The 12,320-nt window shown below is 50.5% G+C and overlaps 1 long non-coding RNA gene across 1 annotated transcript; it reads left to right on the top strand.

Moving 5' to 3' along the window:
• Window positions 1-1,132: 1,132 nt before the first annotated feature.
• LOC111097551 lies at window positions 1,133-10,938 on the top strand. The gene is made up of 3 exons (XR_005364078.1): window positions 1,133-1,426; window positions 8,427-8,521; window positions 10,780-10,938. It is a non-coding gene; the product is annotated as an uncharacterized LOC111097551 (long non-coding RNA).
• Window positions 10,939-12,320: the final 1,382 nt, after the last annotated feature.

The raw sequence follows: 12,320 nt of genomic DNA, 5'->3' as shown, positions 1-12,320 counted from the left end.
CATAGAAATGGAAAGCTCAACATTGTGTCTGTGAGATTCACTTATGCTTTGCACGTAGTTCTTCACTGCTGTATGAGCTCGCCACCTGAAAGGCATAGGATGGCCACAACTTGCTCCTCCATTGTGCTGTGGCAGACCGGTGGGTTGTTTCCAGGTTTGGGCTTTTACCACTAAAGCCATTGTGAGCAAACATCTTCGTGCCTGTCTTGCAGTGGACACAAGTGTGTGTGTCTCTGGCTTCCCGGGTGCACACAGAGGAATGGAAATTGCTGGGGCTTAGGGTACGTGCTTATCGGCTACTGTAGCTACTTCCAAACATCCCCCTAAGTGGTTGTATCAATTTATACTCCCACCTGCCTCTTGGCTTTTAGAATGTGTGAGGCTGATGCAGGCAGCTGCAAAATATACACCTGGAAGGAGTTCCAGTATTTCCCTAAATGCCAGTGCTGCTTGGATTTGCAGGTGACAAGGGACACAGTAGGTGTTGGAATTTTGTCTTTCTGTTTTCCTTCCCACTTATTTGTGCTGCCACTACATGGTGCACACACACACCTGCACATCTGAGCACAGGCACCTAAACAAGAGTTCTACGTTGCTCCCTGACCCAGTCTGATTTCTAGTCACATCCTCTCCCCAGGATCTAGTAAGCTCTTGTAGGCTGCTCTGGCAGTGAGTGACATTGGTCCTGAGCAGGGGCCTTCGTGTGGTCTTTCCCCTACAGCGCTGGGTGACAAGTCCGAAGCTCCAGGAGGAGATGGGCAGCGTGGAGCGCCCCTCTCGACCACCTGGCTGCTGGCCAGCAGCCTTCGTGCGGAGCCACTAGAGGGCAGCACAGTCCCGCAGGACAGCACCCGCGCCCCACACAGGGCGCAGGGACAGGAGCAGACAGGGGTCCGCCCATCTCTAGTCTCACTCTCCAGAGCCCACTTGTTCCTGCACCTCAGACCGTGGTGTGGCAGGCTGAGCCCTGGGGAGGAAGTCCAAGGACCACTTGGCTTCTTTCACTCACTACCTTTGAGACTTTGGGAAACTCATTCAACCCCCTGTGCCTCAGTTTCCACACCTGTAAAATGGCAATCAACACCTCGTGGGTCACCAGGGAGCTTGTGGGTCACCAGGGAGGCTTAGTTCTAGTAATGGCATTAGCAATGGTGACACTAACGGTAATAACTGTATTCCATTGGGCTGGACCCCGGCTTGTGCTTCCGAAGCATTCTTTCCTACATAATCCTCACAGCTGCCCCCTCGAGAAGGCCAAGAGGGAAAAGGTGAGAAGAATGACAACCGCCATGAGGTCTCTCAGCTCCTGAGCAGGTGCTGGGTGTCCTGCGGTTTGCTCCACATGCACTGAGCCCTTCTTTCATACCATCACCTGCCACCATAGGTACTGTCATTACACCCACTGGACAGAGGAGGAGACCAAGAGGTAAGCTGACCTGTCCAAGTTGCAGGAGCCAGGTTGAGGTTCCCTTACCCCATTTCAGGCAGTCTGGCCACAGAGCCCCCACTCAGTGGCAGGGCAACTCTCAGTGGCCCCCTGGAAGGTCTGAGGCACTGTGCACACATGGTGTCACCCCATCTGTACTGCTATCATCATGCTGGGGGGTTCGATGTCACCTGCACCATGAGGGACTCCCATTACCCCCCTCAACCTCTGCTTCTTCCCCTATTGTGGAAGGGAGTAGAAGAATATCAGTGCTTTTTGGTCTTGGGGGTCAGGGCAGCAGGCGTGGGGTCCCGTGGTGTCAAGCCCTCCTCCCCACTCCTGCCAAAGCACCTTTAATAAGCCTTATGCATTTTATTCTGAAAAAAAGACGTTTGCTGCTAAAATTAACCAAACAAATGTTTAAAACCACTAGACTACATAATTCCTGAGATCCCTTTTAGTTTTAAATATTTTATGAAAACCTGTCTTGAACCTATTTATATTTTTAGCTGGTAAGTTCAATTTACCTCTTCCCAATTGGGTGCTGAATTCTTTTTTTGTTCTTGTCATTGTTTTCAATCTAAGACTTCCTTTCTCGAGTCTCAGGCATCCCCCACCCCCACATCCAGTTCTGGTGTTCCCAGGTTTTCTATGAAGTCTGGATTGGCAGCCCTACCTTTCCCTCTGGGGTTTCCCACACGGTCCCCCTATGACATCATTGATCCCTTCCCTGGCCCAGAGCTGTGGTATTTCTCAGAGAACACAGCAACGACGCGACCGTGTGGTGTTGCGGGGATGGGACACTGGGGTCTGGTGGGACAGGATGTGTTATGAACAAGTGAGAGAGGAAGGGGATACTCCCATGTCAAAAAGGAAAATGAGCATCATATAGACATACATTTTTTTTCCCTTATCCTTTTCTGGCCTCTGCTCCCAACCCTCTCCTTTGAATGCAGGATAAACCCAGGTTATTGGAATAAATTCTACACTTTAAGCAGTTCTCAAGGTATATAAGTAAGAGGGTGAATTTACACACCAGCACATTGGATTATTTTTAATAACCCCTAATTCCCCTGGGAATAGAGTGGTGTAGCCAGGAACACCACTTTGCCTGTGAGTCAACTCTCCACCAGCCCAGCTCTGAAGGAGAGTCTCATTCTCTCTGTGGGGACTTCTTCAGATGCCACTGTCCCCAAAGGATGCAGTGCCCTTCCTGACGAAGTCTCCCCTCCCCTGCATAAGAATGAGCTGATCAATCCGCATCAGCAACCCATCAATCCAGAAATGTCCATTATCTGCGTAATATGGACCACATAGTGTTGGGTGCATTGGGGGCATAGGCAGTGGAAGGAAATCAAGGATCCCAACACACAAAAGTGAATCCTGGCCAGAAAGAGATACAGGCTCAGTTCCGGGTGCGGCTGAGACTGCAGCATAAACTGAGAGAGATGTGGCTTAGAACAAAATCCCCATCTTTGCCCTGGGCCTCCCTGGTGCTCCTTTGCTGAGCCCAGGCCACACAGACCCTCCCGTAACCATGGCAACGGGCCACGCTTTTGTTCTCCTAAGCCTCTGCACATGCACATAAACCTGCCCCCCAACTCCATCCCACAGCGCTTGGTCTCTTTTCAACCCTTGTCTTGACCAGGTGGGCACCCCTAAGACAGCCCTCAAAGGTAACTAAGTTCCTCCACCAGGACCCTGGCCCTTCCTGGCACAGGATAGCTGATCTAAGTGAAGGATTGATATAGTATTCGTTTGATTTTTGCTTCCCCACTCTACTGTGAGTTCCGTGTCTGTCTGCCCCAGTGTCCAACGCAGTGCCCATGACAGGTGCCCAGTGACTATTTGTTGAATGAATAAGAAGGTCAGCAAGTGGGCAACCAACCAGCTGGACCACAGGGTTAGAAGCATAAGTGAAGGGGAATTTCTCCCAGGCAGGAACAGCCAGGAAAGCTTCCCAGAGGGGTAAATACTGTGTCTGATCCAGAACTAGATCCTCCCAGGGTGGGGGATGATGGTGGACAGGGGGGATGTGAGGCAATAGGCCTGCCATTTAGAGAATGAGGTTGTGGCTGGGGACGCAGCAATGGCTCAAGCTCCATACTCTCCATGCGGGGAGCCTGATGTGGGACTTGATCTCAGGACCCCGGGATCATGACCTGACCTGAAGGCAGATGCTCAACCACTGAGCCACCCAGGCACCCCATACCTGTGTCCCTGCTTGCAGGGGTCAGGCCACGTCCTCTCCATGGAATGAGCCTTTAAATCATTAATGCAGTCACTATTTATTGAGGCCTACTGTGCGCCGGGCATGGGCTCCTGGATGCTGTGGGTATAGCCATAAACAAAGTGCCTGCTCTCATGCAGTGTCTGCTCCAAGTAGGAAAAAGAAATTAGTCACAGGGAAATATCCATTCATCTCTTCATGGACATCTGGATTTTTTCCCCAGGTTTTGGCTATCACTAATTTAAAAATTATGGCAGATCAATCCACTGGATTAGCGCTTAGGAAAAAAAGGGACTGAGCTACTGACACACACAACATAATGATGCTGAGGAAAAGAAGTCTGGGAAAGAAAGCGGGTCAGTTGTTCTCTGGGGATGTTGGGGGCTGGGAGGGACCACAAAGGGGCAGAGGGAACTTCGGGGGGGATGAGAGGCATCCTCTTTGTTTGCTGGACCATTGTAATACGGCACCACCCACTGGGTGGCTTGAACAACAGACAGAGGTCCCTCCTGAGACCCCTTTCCTGGGTATACAGCTGGCCCCTTCTCCCTGAGTCTTCACACGGTCATCCCTCCGTACGTACGAGTCTACGTCCTGGGCTCCTCTCTTTATGAAGACACCACTCATGTTGGACTAGGATCCACTCTAGTGACCTCATGTTAACTGAATCACTTCTCTAAAGACCCTGTGTCTGAACCTGGTCATATTTCTGAGGTTTTGGGGGTTAGGACTCCAGCCTATGAATTTTTGGAAGAGCACAATTCAGCCCATCACAGGTATGTTCACTATCTTGATGATAGCGATGGGTTCACAGGCATAAAAACTATCAAACTGAACACTTGATTTATTTTTTTAAAGATTTTATTTATTTATTCATGAGAGACACACAGAGAGAGGCAGAGACACAGGCAGAGGGAGATGCAGGCTCCACTCGGGGAGCCTGATATGGGACTCGATCTCAGGACCCTGGGATCATGACCTGAGCTGAAGGCAGACGCTCAACAACTGAGCCACCCAGGTGCCCCGAAAGTGAACACTTTAAATATGTGTATGTCAATTATTCCTCAACAAAGCTGTTAGAAGAACAAGTAAACAAACATATCACACTTAGACCAATATCTGTGCTGTGAAGGGAGAGGGGACCCAGCACATGGACCTGGGATGAAGCCATAATGTTTCATATTTTGAACAAGGAGCCGCACTTTAAAAAAGGGACAGGGGACAGCTGCAGGGCACCCCAGGCAGGGGAGCACACGTTTCCCCAAATGTGAGGGGACTTAGGTAGTTTGTTGAGATGGAGCAAGAGTTCCTACACTTATTCCAATTTTGGCTAGAAAATAAGAGTAAGAACTGTTTTTTTTTAAAAAATCCAGATTTAATTGTTTTGTTTTAGAGTGGTTTTAGGTTCACAGCCAAACTGAGCAGAAAGTCTGGAGATTTTCCATATACCCTGTCACACACACACACTCGCCTGCCCCACTGTGGACATCCGCTCTGGAGTGGTAGGTACATTTGTTACAATTGACGAACCTACAGTGACACGTCATTATCACCCAGAGTCCATACTTTACATCAGGGGTCACTCTTGCTGCTGTACATTCCGTGGCTCTGGACAAATGTGTAGTGACATGAATCCACCCTTATAACATCACCCAGAGTAGCCTCACTGCCCTAATTCATCCCTCCCTCTTCCCTAACCCCTGGCAACCAGGAATCTTTTTTACCGTCTGCATAGCGCTGTCTTTCCAGAATGTCACACGGTTGGAATCAGATAGTAAGTACTCTTCCCAGATTGGCTTCTTTCACTTAGTAACACACGTGCAACTTTCATGGCTCCATAGTTCAGAGTCACGTTCCATTGACAGGACCACAGACCACAGTTTGTTTATCCATGCATCTACCGAAGGACAGTTTGGTTGCTGTTTATTTTTTTAACCTCAGTTTTCATACACACATTTGAAGGTACATGTAGGAAAACCCAAAGAGATGAAATACATTGTGTGTTAGAGGTAACGATGACTTTATCTATCTTTTAGTTTTTAAAAGATTCATTGATTGATTTTAGAAAGCGAGAGGGCAAGAGAAGAGGCAGAGGAGGAGGGAGAGAAGCAGACTCTGTGCTGAGCATGGAGCCCAATGTGGGCTCGATCTCATGACCCTGAGATCACAACCTGAACCAAAACCAAGAGTCGGATGCTCAACTGGCTGAACCACCCTGGTGTCCCAGAGGTAATGATGACTTTAAAACAAAACTTGCCTAAAAATAAAAAAAATAAATAAATAAAAAATAAATAAAACAAAACTTGCCATTTTTGGCACGCTTGGCAAAAGCCTTCCTCTTGCATGTCAACTTTGACTCATTCATTCATTCATTCATTCATTCAACATACATTTACTGAGCATGACCACGGGTCAGGCACCGTCCTCAGCCATTTTATGGGGATATGCTTTAAAAAAAAATGGACAAAACTGTAGATAGAGTGGAACATTCCGCCTAGTGGGTCTGGATCAAGACACAATGAGAGGTTTCTGAGGCTGGTGTGGCTCCATGGGGAGGAGGCTGGACTCTTCAGTGATGAGAGCCTTCAGGAGAGGGACCAGAGCTCCCCATCTGCCCACTACTGTCCTGGCTCATGTCTGTCATCCCTGAGTAATAACTAACAGCACCTTTCCTCGCTGAGCACTCTGGCTGGGGGGTGAGGGCGTTGGGGGAGACACTTTTCCTGGCCTCCGTGGCCCATGAGATTCATATAAAATGCAGTGCCTCATGCAAAGCCTAGAAAGTCTAAAAGTCTTGCTGTCAATTCAAATCCCTGAGATCAGTCACCAAAGCTGGAGTTTTTTGGGTTTAAATATTAATTTTGTTGATTGTATCCTTTAGATCAAAACTTGAAGATGTCTGTTTCAGGGGGAAAAAACCTCCCAATAAATTATAAATTGAATGCATTATTTTGAAGATAATGTTGTGGGGGAAGAAATTATGAACTGCATATTAGGGGTCGTCGGCTAAAGAAGTTCAAGGAGAAGATGTAAAACATACTTTTGATTTACAGTGTCTTTTAAAAAAATTAACATTTGTTGCTTTTAAAAAATTGATCACCTGCTCCATGCCAGACCTTGTGCTAGGGTCATGATGCTACTGGAGCATCACAGTGAATTCCCTCAAAAGTCCTCTGTACTATTTATCAAAGGGGAGCCCATCAGCCTTGAGGGAAGAGGCGGGGGACTTGGGACCTGACTCCCAGTTTGCTGGTGACGCAGACTCTTGAGCCTCGTGGGAAACAATCCACTCTCTCAGGAAGTATCTTAACTTCCCCTGAAAACCCCAAGCACAAGGCTGTCCTCTCCAACCCCCCTACCTCAAAGCGCCTGGGACTTTTGTCAGCCCTTACTTGGTCATAATCAGTCCTGACACTTGGGATGTTGTTCTGCACTTTGCCAAGCTTATTAATTTGTGATCCACAGTGTCATTCATTTGGGCACCTGGTGCCAGAGATACAGGGGCGCACAAGACAGATGCTCCCACCTGTGGGGAGCTCAGGGCCCAGTGGGAGAGACAGACAGCCAACCACAACCAATCAATCCACCTTGAGAAGTGCTGGGTTGCAGGAAGCACCGGCTCCAGGGGCCACATGGTGGGGCAGGAAGCTTGAGCGCCCAACCCAGGAGAGCTTCCTGGAGCAGGTGACACTGAGCTGGGTAAGGGGATCAGGGAGAGGATTCCACAGCATGTGCATACGCCCAGAAGAGTGGGAGGGCATGAGAGTTTCCAGGGGCAGAGGGAAGTTCAGTGCCAGGGAGCAGAGTGTGCGTGGAGGAGCAGCAAAGTTGGTGATGTTATTGTCATAGTAACAAGGGACAGTAGATCTTGCAGTGAGCTGAGTACCTTATCATTTGAGTCCTTTCTCCTGTAGTCTATAGAAAAGCCCTGTTATTAGCCCCATTCTACAGACATGGTAACTGAGGCCAGAGGTGGAGTAGCTTGCCCCAGAAGGTCACCCAGGCCTGCCTGGTTCCAGAACTCATAACCTGAGGCCCCAGAAGCCAACTGCCGTAGCAGGAGCCTGACTTTATCCCGAGGGCACTGGGCCTTCAGACCCTGGCTCTTGCTCTGCCCTCCCACCTGGCCAGGGCCGAAGCTCCTGTGGCCCAGTGAGCTCTGCCCCAGCTCTGGTCCTCTGCAGGGGCCAGCTCTTTTTCTGCCTCTTGGCCTGCAGAGCCACAGCCTCACAAGGCATCGGAGCGCCTCCCCACCTCTGCCTGGAAGCCAGGGCCACCGCTGGGCTGCTGCTGTGCCAGAAGAAAGACCCCTATCGACTGGGGTCTCCCCAGGGTCCTGCCTTTCTTCTCGGCCTTTCTCTGCAGCCAGGAGACCCTCTGGCAGGGCTGGCGGGATGTGAAGGTGACCTAGGCTGCCTCAGGGAGGACTCTTCTGAACAAAAACCTGAGTAACAAAAGGAAGGCCAGCAGGGAATACAATCAATATTCCAAAGTGAAGTCACAAAAGTGGGGTTCGGAAACCAGCAGCTGCGAGGAGGCCAGTGCGAGTGGCCAGGGAAGGCTCTCCTCACCCCTTCTCTGTTGCCGGGACCCAGTGGCACCCATGGGGGGATGATGGACAGGGCCTGTGTCGCCTCTGGCTGGCAAAATTGTGAATCTGCTCTCTGGTAGGGTGGGCACAAATGAGCTTGTCAGCCTGGGCCTGTCCCTGTCTGCATTTCAAAAGAAGAGGAGAATGGGGGTGGGGTTTGAATGAAATGCTCTTTCCAGTTTTATGAGGCCATGAGTCCTGAACCATCCAGCCTGGCTGAGGGGAAAGTCTTTGCCACCCTGCCCTTCAAGGCCTCAACCCAGCCCGACAATAGGTATGTGTTGAGCCCTGTGAGTCCTGTGGTCAGCTGAAGCTGGGGCCCTGCAAAGACACACGGGCTTCCTCTGCTCTCTCAAAGTGGTGTGTTCCTATGAAACTTTTCAAAAGCCATGATGGTGTAAGGTAAAGAAACAATTACCATCAATTTACATGGAAAATTTTGTGGGCATTTCCAGACCCAAAAAACAATCTCTTAGGCTCTTCTGATACCTTGAGGTATATCTTGGCAATGGATACATGAAATAAATTGAGATAAAGCACAGATGCTCACGGACGCAGTTCAAAGCTACGGCAGCTTGATGCTGGGCTGCTGAGTGTAGGTCCTGGAGAAGGGGCTCGGTGGGGCCACTCTCGCTGCTGAGTGTGCGTTGCCTCTATAATGGCTCACTAAAAAATATATGCTGGGTGCTATTTTGCTTTTTGCTTTTTTTTTTTTTAGTAAGAGCAAAAATCCTTTTTGAATTTTTTCACTTAGTGAAACCAGGTGCAAACACAGGCATTTTTGTAAAAGTGAAGTGGCGTAACATGAACTTTTGAAAAGTGAGAGAGAACCTGTATCCACTTCCCAATCCCTGGGACCTGTGAATATTACCTTATATGGCTAAAGACTGAATGACATCTTATTTGGAAAAAGGGTCTTTGTAGATGTGGTTATGTTAAGGATCTTAACGATGAGGAGATGACCCTGAGCCATCCAGGTGGGCGCTAGATGTCATCATGGGTATCTTTATGAGACAGGCAGAGGGGGATGTGGGGTGCACAAAGAAGGGGATGAGAAGCTGGAGTGACGTCCACCAGAAGCCAAGGACCGCTGCTGGTCACCAGCACCAGAAGAAGCAGGGAGCAGATCTTCCTTAGAGGGAGGAGGGAGTGCAGCCGACACCTTGATTTTGACCCAGTGAGACTGACAATTGAGCTTCTGGGCTTCAGAACTGTAGAGGATACATTTTCTGTTGTTTTTAGGAGCCCAGCAGCGGCCGCCACAGGGAACGAAAAAAACGCAGGACCTCTGAGTCTAGCTGATTCACTGGGAAAGCAGGCGGTTACAATCCAGTGTGGCCAATGAGTACCCTGTTGGGGGTGGGGACAGAATGTGCTGGGTATCTCTGAAGGGGACACTTCTTCAGGCCAGGGGTGGGGGGCAGAGAAGACATCCTGGTGGAGAGAACATCCGAGCTAAAGTGGGAGTTAGCCAGGGAAGGAGTCAGGGAAGCAGAGCAGGGAAGCATCCTGGGCAAAGGGAACGGCATGTGCAAAGGTCTGGGGGCAAATGACAGTGTAGAGCATGAAGAAGCCATGGAAAGTCCAGGCTGGAGGGTGAGTGGGCAGATCATAAAGGGCCTATAAATGATCCTATTATTACCTAGTTCTTACTGAGGGCAGCCTCTAAGCCATGTGCTAAGAGTTTTGCAAGTCCCATCTCGCTTCACCCAAGCACACCCCTAGAAGATGGTGCTCTCAGTAGTCCCATTTGGCAAATGGGGAAACTGGTCTAAAGAGATTAGGTAATTTATGTCAGGTGCCCCAGCTATGAAGCTCAGTCTCAGAGCCAGGTCTGACTCCTGAGCCCCTGTTGCCACCAGCTGGGTTACATGAAGCATGTCAGACAGCTGCCCTTGCCAGCCTCTGCTCCCCTCACTGGCCTGGGCACTGCCAGACCAGGCCACTCCGGTGGGGAAGACAGGCCAGGACTGAAAGCTGAACGAGAGTGTGTCAGGTGGAGGGAGTGGGCCTTGGGGATGGACACTGCGCTGACTTGCTCTGTGCCAGCATCCTTCCTCAGGGCACCTCAGCCCTTCTTTAGGGGATCAAATGGGACCCTCTGAGGGGTCAGTTGCTGTCTTGGAGCTGGGCCCTGTGGCTTCTCTGTCCAGACTTCCAACTTTCTGTATTGTGGATATAAAATATAATTGTGCCTTTTGATTTTATGTATTGTGGATACTTTGTCTACTTGGGGCTGGCTGACCCTAGAGGGACTGCCCCTCCTGGGGTTAGCCAAGTCCTGGAGACAATAAAGGATGTGCCCACAGTCATGCCCTTCATATGCAAACCTAGTCCCAGTCCCTGCCCTCAGACTCCCTTATCTGGCTTTTGTGCTCTGGGCCACTATCTACCTGCGCCCATCACCCCAGGGCCAAGTACCAGATAACTGGGGGCAGCCACATAGCCTCCTGTGCCCCGTAGCCCACTGAAATGATTTAAACTAGTCAATCCTAAACCTGCTTACCCTGCCTTGCCTTGTCTTTCCCACAGAAACCACCAGGAAGCATCCTGCCTATGCTTTTCCCTCACCCTCTCTGCTTCCTGCCTAACCCCGGTGCTTCCCCGTGTGGCCCTGCATGCCATGGCCTGCTCCCTCCTCTTGGGATCTGGGAGCATAGCAAACTAGATTTTCAGCGCAGTTGCCTCCCATCCATCGGCCTCACCATATTTGAATAAAAATTAAACCTGCATATTTAGAACAGCTTCGTATGTGAAGGCCTGCTTCAGTCCTTGCCTCGGGTAGACAGCTGATAGCCTGCTCTTGGCAAGGAGTCCAAGGGAGGGAGCCCCACTTCTGGACATGTGGTGTCCCCTTGCTGGCCTCACTGCGGGGAACACTGAGAGGAAGGCAGGGTAGAAATTAGAGAGGGAGACAAACCATGAGAGACTCCTAACTCTGGGAAACAAAAGGATGCAGAAGGGGAAGTGGGTGGAGGGATGGGGTGATTGGGTGACAGGCACTGAGGACACTTGATGGGATGAGCACTGAGTGTTCTGCTATATGTTGGCAAATTGAATTTAAATTTTAAGAATGCAAAAAAAAAAAAAAAAAGAAAAGAAAAGAAAAGAAAAAAAGGAAGGCAGGGCTGCAGGGCAGGTGGTTTATGATGCCCTTTTACCAAATCAGAAACCGGATGCCTTGTCCAAGGTGCTGAACTGGGCTAGCCATGCCCCTCCCCCATTCTTCCAGACTCCCCAGCCACAGACAGATGCCACTTGTCAGGGACTCCTTGGGAGTGACTTCCTGTTTGAGGAAAGCCTCTGGGAACCCCATTTCCCTCATCTCAGGGTTGGGTTCCCAGCCAAGGGTTCTGCCTGTGTCCCCAGCTGATTGGGACCAGGCAGGCGGTAAGAAGGACTGATTCAACTTGCTCTCCCAGGTGATTGGACCAAAAAAAGGACACTGGGTCCATTTGGGGTTCATGAGCTGCCATTTTTCTCAGGGAGGGAAGGAGCTAGGGGCCTGTGGCCTGGTTTCCAGATCATAGATTCTTCCCTGTTCAGAGTCTGGCTGCTTCTTGGCTCCTGATGTCCCAGAGATGCCCCACATCTTCCAATGTCCCCCCATACCCAAGGGTTGCCACTTTTTACATGCGAAGTCCCCCCTGGCACCCCAAGTGCCCCATGGCCTCTCCCTATGACTTCATGAAAGCCCTCATCTTACAGATAGCTCCATCTCCAGAGGCACAGGGAGTCAAATGGCCAACCCCACAGCTTGGGGCCCCAGGGCAGCCCAGGTAGCAGTGGTGGAAAGGGTGCCAAGGGGAGAGTCAGGCAGGGGGCTGGGAGTAGCGGCCTTGCCCCATACCTCTATAACTTGGGGGTGCAGTGGTGCTGTCTGGGAGCCCAGCCTCACTGGGCCAGCACTCCCACCATGCCGAGGTCAGCTGGGCCATCTGTGAGGTCTCAGGAGACTCCCAGCAGCAGACAGGGCTCACTGTCCCGGGCTCCTCGCCCAGGGCCCAGACTGTTTGCTATGTCACTGTGGCCACCCCAGCTTCCCCTGGGGAGAGAGGACAGACAGAATGACA

The sequence above is a fragment of the Canis lupus genome, chromosome 9, assembly GCF_011100685.1.
Source record: "Canis lupus familiaris isolate Mischka breed German Shepherd chromosome 9, alternate assembly UU_Cfam_GSD_1.0, whole genome shotgun sequence".
In the NCBI taxonomy this organism is placed as follows: domain Eukaryota; kingdom Metazoa; phylum Chordata; class Mammalia; order Carnivora; family Canidae; genus Canis; species Canis lupus.
Note: the sequence above shows the minus strand (reverse complement) of the source record. Positions and strands in the feature narration are given on the sequence as shown.